This window comes from Pan troglodytes, chromosome 15 (genome assembly GCF_028858775.2).
Source record: "Pan troglodytes isolate AG18354 chromosome 15, NHGRI_mPanTro3-v2.0_pri, whole genome shotgun sequence".
In the NCBI taxonomy this organism is placed as follows: Eukaryota; Metazoa; Chordata; class Mammalia; order Primates; family Hominidae; genus Pan; species Pan troglodytes.
In genome coordinates, this window is record NC_072413.2 from 81,066,794 (window position 1) to 81,074,986 (window position 8,193).

The 8,193-nt window shown below is 39.0% G+C and overlaps 1 long non-coding RNA gene across 3 annotated transcripts in view; it reads right to left on the reverse strand.

The window, feature by feature from the left end:
* Positions 1 to 2,160, reverse strand: part of LOC104002120 (uncharacterized) — a 72,236-nt gene extending 70,076 nt beyond the window's left edge. For 2 of the 3 annotated variants that reach the window (XR_674199.4, XR_010150984.1), the window contains exons 1-2: positions 1,753 to 2,160; positions 1,189 to 1,352 (exon numbers count right to left, since the gene is read on the reverse strand). This is a non-coding gene — a long non-coding RNA (uncharacterized LOC104002120). The remainder of the gene's footprint in view (positions 1 to 1,188; positions 1,353 to 1,752) is intronic. The other variant, XR_010150985.1, reaches the window with a different exon arrangement.
* Between the last annotated feature and the right edge of the window lie 6,033 nt (positions 2,161 to 8,193).

Genomic DNA, 8,193 nt, shown 5'->3' on the forward strand with positions numbered 1-8,193 from the left:
GCAGTTATGACATTAAGCATTTTGATGATAAACTCAATTTCTGTTTTGATATTCAATAATCTGCAGATGCAAGCTTTTTGCCAATAATAAGAAATTTACTAACATTATTTATAGTTGTATTCCTAAATGGTAAATGTTTGGATGTTTGCATTTTAAGTAAAAGTCAAAATAAAATAATTATTTCTACTACAAATGTTTTCAGAGTAGTCTTTGATTTTAAACCTGAATGCTTTTTTTGTTGTTTTAGTTATATCTTTGTTGACTGTATGTATCCTCATACCTAAACAATTAATGTGAATGCATAAAAGTTGGCGTTTAATAATGTTAATAAAATGACAATAGCTATCATTTAAGGGCTTGATGAGACTGACTGTGATAAGTGCCAAAACACAGAATTACCATACTTAAGCCTTACAACAGCCTGTCTTGAAGGTTACCTTTATTAATTCCTGGAGAGGCTCAGGAAATTTGTCCATAGTTTCAGCTAACAAAAAGGTATATTAGACTCACACCTAGACTGAAAGCTTTATTCTTATTATAAAATGTAGATACATGCTATGCCAATATAAGGTTCTTAATCAACTTCAATTTCATTATGCAATTGTATAGAAAACAGTCAACTTTTCCCTGGAGTGAGAGGGAGGACAATTATTAGTATCAAGCTGTCTTGTCCTTTTACCTACTCACAAAGACAATATAAAATTTAGTTAAAATATTACAATCAACTTGAGTAAAAAAAGGCATCATCCATGGTTTTCTAATTCACTATTTTCTTTATTTTGCTATTTTAAACCAAAATATGTCTTTTTTATAAAAACTCAATACTTTTGCTTTTTTTTTACTTTTTAAAAGCATACTAGAAACATTTGAAGTTTTGAAAGGTTACTACAAGATAGCTGAAAAATTTACTTTATCTAGAAAGGAAAATCTTGGAACATTAGCATAAAATAATTAAAGTAACTAAGCAGGAAAAACAAGATAATCCTACTAAATAAGTTAGATTTCACATGGTAATTGATTTTGCTGTTTCAAAATGCTTGTAAATGTTATAATATTGAACTGGGCTTGATCTATGTTGCTCCATTACATGTTTAATTTAATAACAATAAACTTTATTCTATGCTTTCTTCCTATTTTCCAGTACCCAATTTCTCAAAATTTTATGAAGGCCGGAAAATGTTTATTTACCACAGCACATATAAGACAGCTGGGATCCAACAAGTCTACAAGCTATCCAGCTGAAGAGGTAGCCTCAGGTTAAGTTCTTTGGTATGAATTCTTCTGAGATTCTTAGAGGACCTTCTTGCTTTGTTCCTTGAGCCCCAATTTAAGACTATTGCTGGAATTAGAAACTAACAACAACAACAAAAATATTCACTGTCACTTTGTCGTGAGTGGCACAAGATCAGACATAACCAGATCCATGCACATTTGTGTATTTTCACAGTCAGAATTTTACTATTTCAGTAATAGAAGCTATGAGCCACCTGGAATTTTTTCCCAAGGAGGCAATTCTTCTTGGTACTACCCACCACTCAGCACTAAGATCCATGGGTACATAGGCTCAAGCCACTCCACAAGTCAGTCAATATTGCAAACCACACATAATAGTATATTTAATCAATATATAACTGTTAGAGATTAAAATTTCAAACCAAACTGTAGCATTTGACACCAAGAGAAAAAGATGATTAAAAAGGTGTTAATGAGCCAGTCCAAGGAGAGTGACATGGACAAGGAGAGGGTCCTCACCTGATCCAGACAGTCATCAACGTCTTGCAAAGAAGAATCCTTGATTTAGGCAGAGTCTTCAGCGCCAGATGTGAGGTGCTGCTGATCATGAATGATGAAAAGACAGGGGCTATCAAGAAGGCCATGTCTACCTGCTGAATTTCTGCTCATTTTATGAACCTTGAGTCCTCTGGTGAGAATTGATAGTAAAGGGTTACACCCTTATCTGATTTGGTATTATCTCTACTGACTAGGCAAACATCTGGACCCTATTGGCTTGAGGCCTTCTGAAACGTAAGATGGAGTCTTTTTCTAAGACAGACTCACTATGTCAAGGGAACTCACTTATTACATTCTACATGTCATGTAATAATATATTTTCCAGAGGAAAGGTGCCTTAAAAACAATCTACTTTCATCATTTGGTTTTAAAAATTGAGGAAAATGGGAAATGACATAATTTGTTGACTTACTTGAAACCCACTTAGCTAAACTACGGTCTGAATAAATGTGTTCCCTGAAAATTTATATGTTAAATCTCATCCCTCAAGTTGATGCTGTTAGTTGGTGAGGGTCTTTGAGGGTTGTTGGACCATGAGGGTAGAGACTTCATGAATAAATTAGTGTCTTTATAAAAAAGACTGCAGGGAGATTCCTCTGCCATTCTGCCAACTTCAGCAAGAAGTTGTCTGTTTGCAACCCAGGCAAGAGCTGTCACTAGAACTCAGCTAGGCTGGCACACTAATCTCAGACTTCTAGCCTCCAGAATTTTGAAATAAATTTCTACTTAAAAAAAATACTATACCCAGTCTTTAGCATTTTGTTATAGCAGCCCAAATAAACTAAGACGGAAAATTGATACCAAGAAGTGGAGAGGTGATGTAACAAATGCATTAAAATGTGGAAGTGGTTTCAGAACTAGTAATGGGTAAAGGCTGGAAGACTTTTGAAGTGCAGGTTAGAAAAAGTCTACATTATCATGAACAAATTGTTTAGGGAAATTTGGAAAAGGCTTAGAAGGAGAGGAGGAGTGATTTAGGGAAAGTCTCGATTGACTTGGAGAATACCTGAGATATTTTGAACACAATATTGTTAGAAATACAGATGGTAAAGGCCATTCTGATGAGGTTTCAGACAGAAATAAGAAACATGTTATTGGATTTTAGAGAAGAGGCAATTCTTGCTATAAAGTGACAAAGAACTTGGTTGAATTATGTCTGCGTCCTAGTGTTTTGTGAAAGGGTAGAAATGGTGCATAGTGAAATTGGATATTTGACGGAGGAAATTTCTAAGCAAAATATTTATGAATGGCCTTGCTCCTCTTGACTGCTTATGTTAAAATGAGAGAATAAAGAAATGATTTAAAGACAGAATTGTTCATCAAAAGGGAAACAGAACTTAAAAATTAGGAAAATTCTCAGTCTATCCATATCGCAAAAATAAGAAAGCCTGTGTGAAAGAGAATAAGAGTGTGGTAAAAAGAATAAAGTTCAGCCATCTCAATTGAAGCTAGAAGCTATTGATCAAGACAATGTGGAAATTAGCCAGCCATGTAAACAAAAACGAGGACCTATTTTCTAAGACTATGGAAGAAAATGGAAATCATCAGTGCTGCCCCTCCTGTCAAAGGTCCAGCTTGCAAGAGTTATATTCCTGTGATCTTAAATGGGTAAAGCCACTGGCAGGCAATTCTGAGCAAGGAGATCTTTAGGCACATGACTTAACCCATGAAAGCTGCAGTTTGGGTTGTGTTCAGCAAAACTGTGGTCATTGGCTCCAGCAGGTCTAAAGGACAGAGGGCCAACTTAAAAAAAAAATACATATATATATATATTCATATTCTTGAGCCTTAAGGGTTTAGATTTGCTAGAGACATTTCACTCTCTTCTTCTTTCAAATTTCTTTCTTTTTGAGTGGGAGTATCTATCCTATGCCAGAACCACAATTGTATTTTAGAGGCACATTATATGTTTAATTTCACAAGTTCACAGATGGAGAACAATTTGCCTCAGAATGAATTGTACCCTAAGTCTCAACCCTATCTGACATAGGTAATATTTAGATGAGACTTTGGGCTTTAAACTTTTTAGTTACTGCTGGAACAAGTTAATACTTCGGAGACAATAGACTGAAATGAATGGGAAGAGTATTGCATCTGAGAAGATAATGAATTTTGGGATCCAGGGACAATAATATGTTCTGAATGTTTATGTCCTCCCTAAAATTAATATGTTGAAAACTAAATCACCAAGTGATGGTATTAGAAGGTCAAGTCTTTGGGAAGTGAAAAGGTGATTAGGGCGGAGCCTTCATGAGTGGGATCAGTGCTTTTAAAAAAGAGGCTTCAGGGGGATCCCTCCTCACTCCTTCTGCCATGTGAGGTTTCAATGAGAAGACTGTCTATGAATCAGGAAACTGTCCCTCATCAAACACCCAATATGCTGGTACCTTGATTGTTAACTTCCCAGCCTCTGAATATGAGAAATAAATTTCTGGGGTTTAAAAACTATCAGGGTATGCTAGTTATAGATGCTTGAATGTACTAAGTCAAGGTAGGACCCACATTTTCTGATGTCCAGGCAACAGTCAAATTCTATTTCCTTTCTTTCTGAACTTGATAATCAAAATTCAATGATACAAGTTTATTTTACAAATTGCCACATTTACATACTAAATTTTAAATAAGACTAATTTTATGAGAATCTCTTATCTTAAACAGAAGACATAGAAATCATAAAATGTTTAGGATTTTTGACCTACAAGTAGATTAATTATATTAATCCTTGAGAATTAAACAGAAATGAAAAGGAGATGCTGGAAAAATGTAAAATGGCATTAAAATCAGTTTTTTTTTCAGCATAGTGTGAATATTAAACTTTGTGGAAATAGATCATTTTCATCATCATATTTTGTCTCACAAGTCCCCTGTAAAAAAGAAGGAGAACATCTTTAAGGGCATCTGAAGTTGTTTTGGATTCTCCCCCATACCCCTCAAAAATGATTTACATCTATATATTAGTTTCCTATTGCTGAGGTAACAAAATGTATTCTTTTATAGTTCTGGAGGCCAGAGGTCCAAATTCCTTCTCAGGGGCATTGGCTGGGGTAGTTCTCTCTGATGACTTTAAGGGAAAATTCATTTCTTGTCTTTCCCGGCTGATAGAAGGCACCCACATGTCTCAGTTTGGGGTCCCCTTCTCTGCACTACACTAACCTCTTGCTTTCCTTCCCTTCATCACACCTCCTACTACTCTTCTGATCCCCTTGCCTCACTCTTATCAGGACCTTGCACTCATATTTGCTTTACTTTAATTATCTAGGTTAATCTCAGGATCTCAAGATTCTGAATTCAATCACATCCTCAAAATCTCTTTACCCACATAAGATAACATATTACAGGCGCCGAGGATTAGGTTGTGTTGTTTTTGGAAGGCGGCATTCTTCAGATTACCAGGATCTACCATGAACTTGATACTTAATCTTGTCTTAAAGGTAAGATTTTAAGTACTTTTAAACTACTTAAAACTACTTATTTTAGCTATGCTTCATGGATTTCACAAGTATTGGTGCTTAAATCTTGTTCATTTTTCTGCTGTAACCTCAGTTGGCCCTTCCAACTACAACATTAACTGTGAGTGAGTGAGTGAGTGAGTGAGTGATAGTGAGAGGTGACAGCGTGCTGGCAGTCCTCACAGACCTCGCTCCCTCTCGGCGCCTCCTCTGCCTGGGCTCCCACTTTGGCGGCACTTGAGGGACCCTTCAGCCCATCACTGCACTGTGGGAGCCCCTTTCTGTGCTGGCCAAGGACAGAGCCGGCTCCCTCAGCTTGCAAGGAGGTGTGGAAGGAGAGGCGCGAGCGGGAACCGGGGCTGCGCGCGGCGCTTGCGGGCCAGCTGGAGTTCCAGGTAGGCGTGGGCTTGGCAGGCCCCGCACTCGGAGCAGCCGGCCGGCCCTGCGGGCCCCGGGCAATGAGGGATTTAGCACCTGGGTCAGCGGCTGTGGAGGGTGTACTGGGTCCCCCAGCAGTGCCAGCCCACCGGCGCTGCGCTCGATTTCTCGCCGGGCCTTAGCTGCCTTCCCGCGGGGCAGGCCTCAGGACTGCAGCCCGCCATGCCTGAGCCTTCCCCCGCCTCCGTGGGTACCTGTGCAGCCCGAGCCTCCCTGACGAGCGCCGCCCCCTGCTCCACGGCGCCCAGTCCCATCGACCACCCAAGGGCTGAGGAGTGCGAGCGCATGCAGGACTGGCAGGCAGCTCCACCTACAGCACCGGTGCGGGATCCACTGGGTGAAGCCAGCTAGGCTCCTGAGTCTGGTGGGGACGTGCAGAGTCTTTATGTCTAGCTCAAGGATTGTAAATACACCAATCCACACTCTGTATCTAGCTCAAGGTTTGTAAACACACCAATCAGCACCCTGTGTCTAGCTCAAGGTTTGTGAGTGCACCAATGGACACTCTGTATCTAGCTGCTCTGGTGGGGCCTTGGAGAACCTTTATGTCTAGCTCAAGGATTGTAAATACACCAATCAGCACTCTGTCTAGCTCAAGGTTTGTGAACACACCAATCAGCACCCTTTGTCTAGCTCAGGGTTTGTGAGTGCACCAATCGACACTCTGTATCTAGCTGCTCTGGTAAGGCCTTGGAGAACCTTTATGTCCATACTCTATATCTAACCAATCTGATAAGGACGTGGAGGACGTTTGTGTCTAGCTCAGGGATTGTAAACGCACCAATCAGCACCCTGTCAAAACAGACCACTCGGCTCTACCAATCAGCAGGTTGTAGGTAGGGCCAGATAAGAGAATGAAAGCAGGCTGCCGGAGCCAGCAGTGGCAACCCGCTCAGGTCCTCTTCCACGCTGTGGAAGCTTTGTTCTTTCCCTCTTTGCAATAAATATTGCTACTGCTCACTCTTTTAGGTCCACAGTGCTTTTATGAGCTGTAACACTCACCGCGAAGATCTGCAGCTTCACTCCTGAAGCCAGCGAGACCATGAGCCCACCGGGAAGAACGAACAACTCCAGACGTGCGGAAGAACGAATAACTCCAGACGCGCCGCCTTAAGAGCTGTAACACTCACCGCGAAGGTCTGCAGCTTCACTCCTGAGCCAGCGAGACCACGAACCCACCAGAAGGAAGAAACTCCGAACACATCTGAACATCAGAAAGAACAAACTCCAGACGCGCCACCTTAAGAGCTGTAACACTCACCGTAAGGGTCCGCGGCTTCATTCTTGAAGTCAGTGAGACCAAGAACCCACCAATTCCAGACACAATAGGATTTGCTGCAACAGAAATCCTTCCATAAAAGGTCAGTATTAATCCTGTAAGCTAACGCATTATCTTAGTTGTTCATTAACAATCAAAATATGACCATGAACTGAGACGTATGAACCTGCATGTAAAATTTTTCTTATTAGAAGATGATTGTTTCAGAAGCTTGTTGACTCCTCCACATTTTTCAAATTCATACAAAAATTTGTGCTAAGTAAAACAGGTAATACATAAGTAGATAAAAGTAATAATTAACCTTAATGAAAAACCTTAGGATAGGCATTACATTTCAAAACCAAATATTTTTAAATGCATATATTTCATATTTCATGTACCAATTTTATTCCTAGAGAAACATTAGCGCAGCCTAATTTTTTCCATGTTTTGTCTTTCATTTACTGTGTTCATGTAGATATGAGTCTATACTCATAAAGAGGTGTAGATACTTGCACTACTTTTCTACAGTTGTTTAGAATACAGAGATCTTATATGAAGAGAACATTTGTTGATTACGTTTAAGAAGTTATTGTCTTCTTAAATCAATATGAAAGAATATATATATATATATATATATATATATATATATATGTTTTGTAGGAATTTGTTACAGGCTGCCTATGTGCATAAACCTGTGTATAAGATATTGGGAGAAGGGAGAGTCTTTAAACATAAGTTGAGACTTTGTCACACATATCTTTATGCCCCTAGAAATAAGTGCTTCATACCAACAAGCATATAAAATTAATATTAGATCATGAATCATGAGAAAGAAGGTGGGAGATGGATAAGGAGAAAGTGGAAAATGAGAGAATGAAGGAAAACTGGGATTAGACATTCTCTGTTCTAAGCTAGACCACTGCCATTATGTTAAATATTTTAAAGTTCATCTCCAGGAGCATGTTATCAATAGAGATCTCTCTATATCTGGAGATATGGTGGTAAGATTGATGAAAAGTTGAGTGCTTTTCAATTAGCATGCTTCATAGTAGACTTTCCTGTACCCAGAATAAGATTCTTTTAGTTTGAATTATTCTAAAGACACTAAAAAACAAAGGAAAAATAGAATGCAGAGTGGTCAAGTTTGTTTTCATAAAAAAGTGCCATTGTCTTAAATCAGAGCAAGTAACATCAAAATAGAGACAGTTGATACAGAAGATATAGTTGGGAATAGTTTTTCCTATTAAAGAGGGT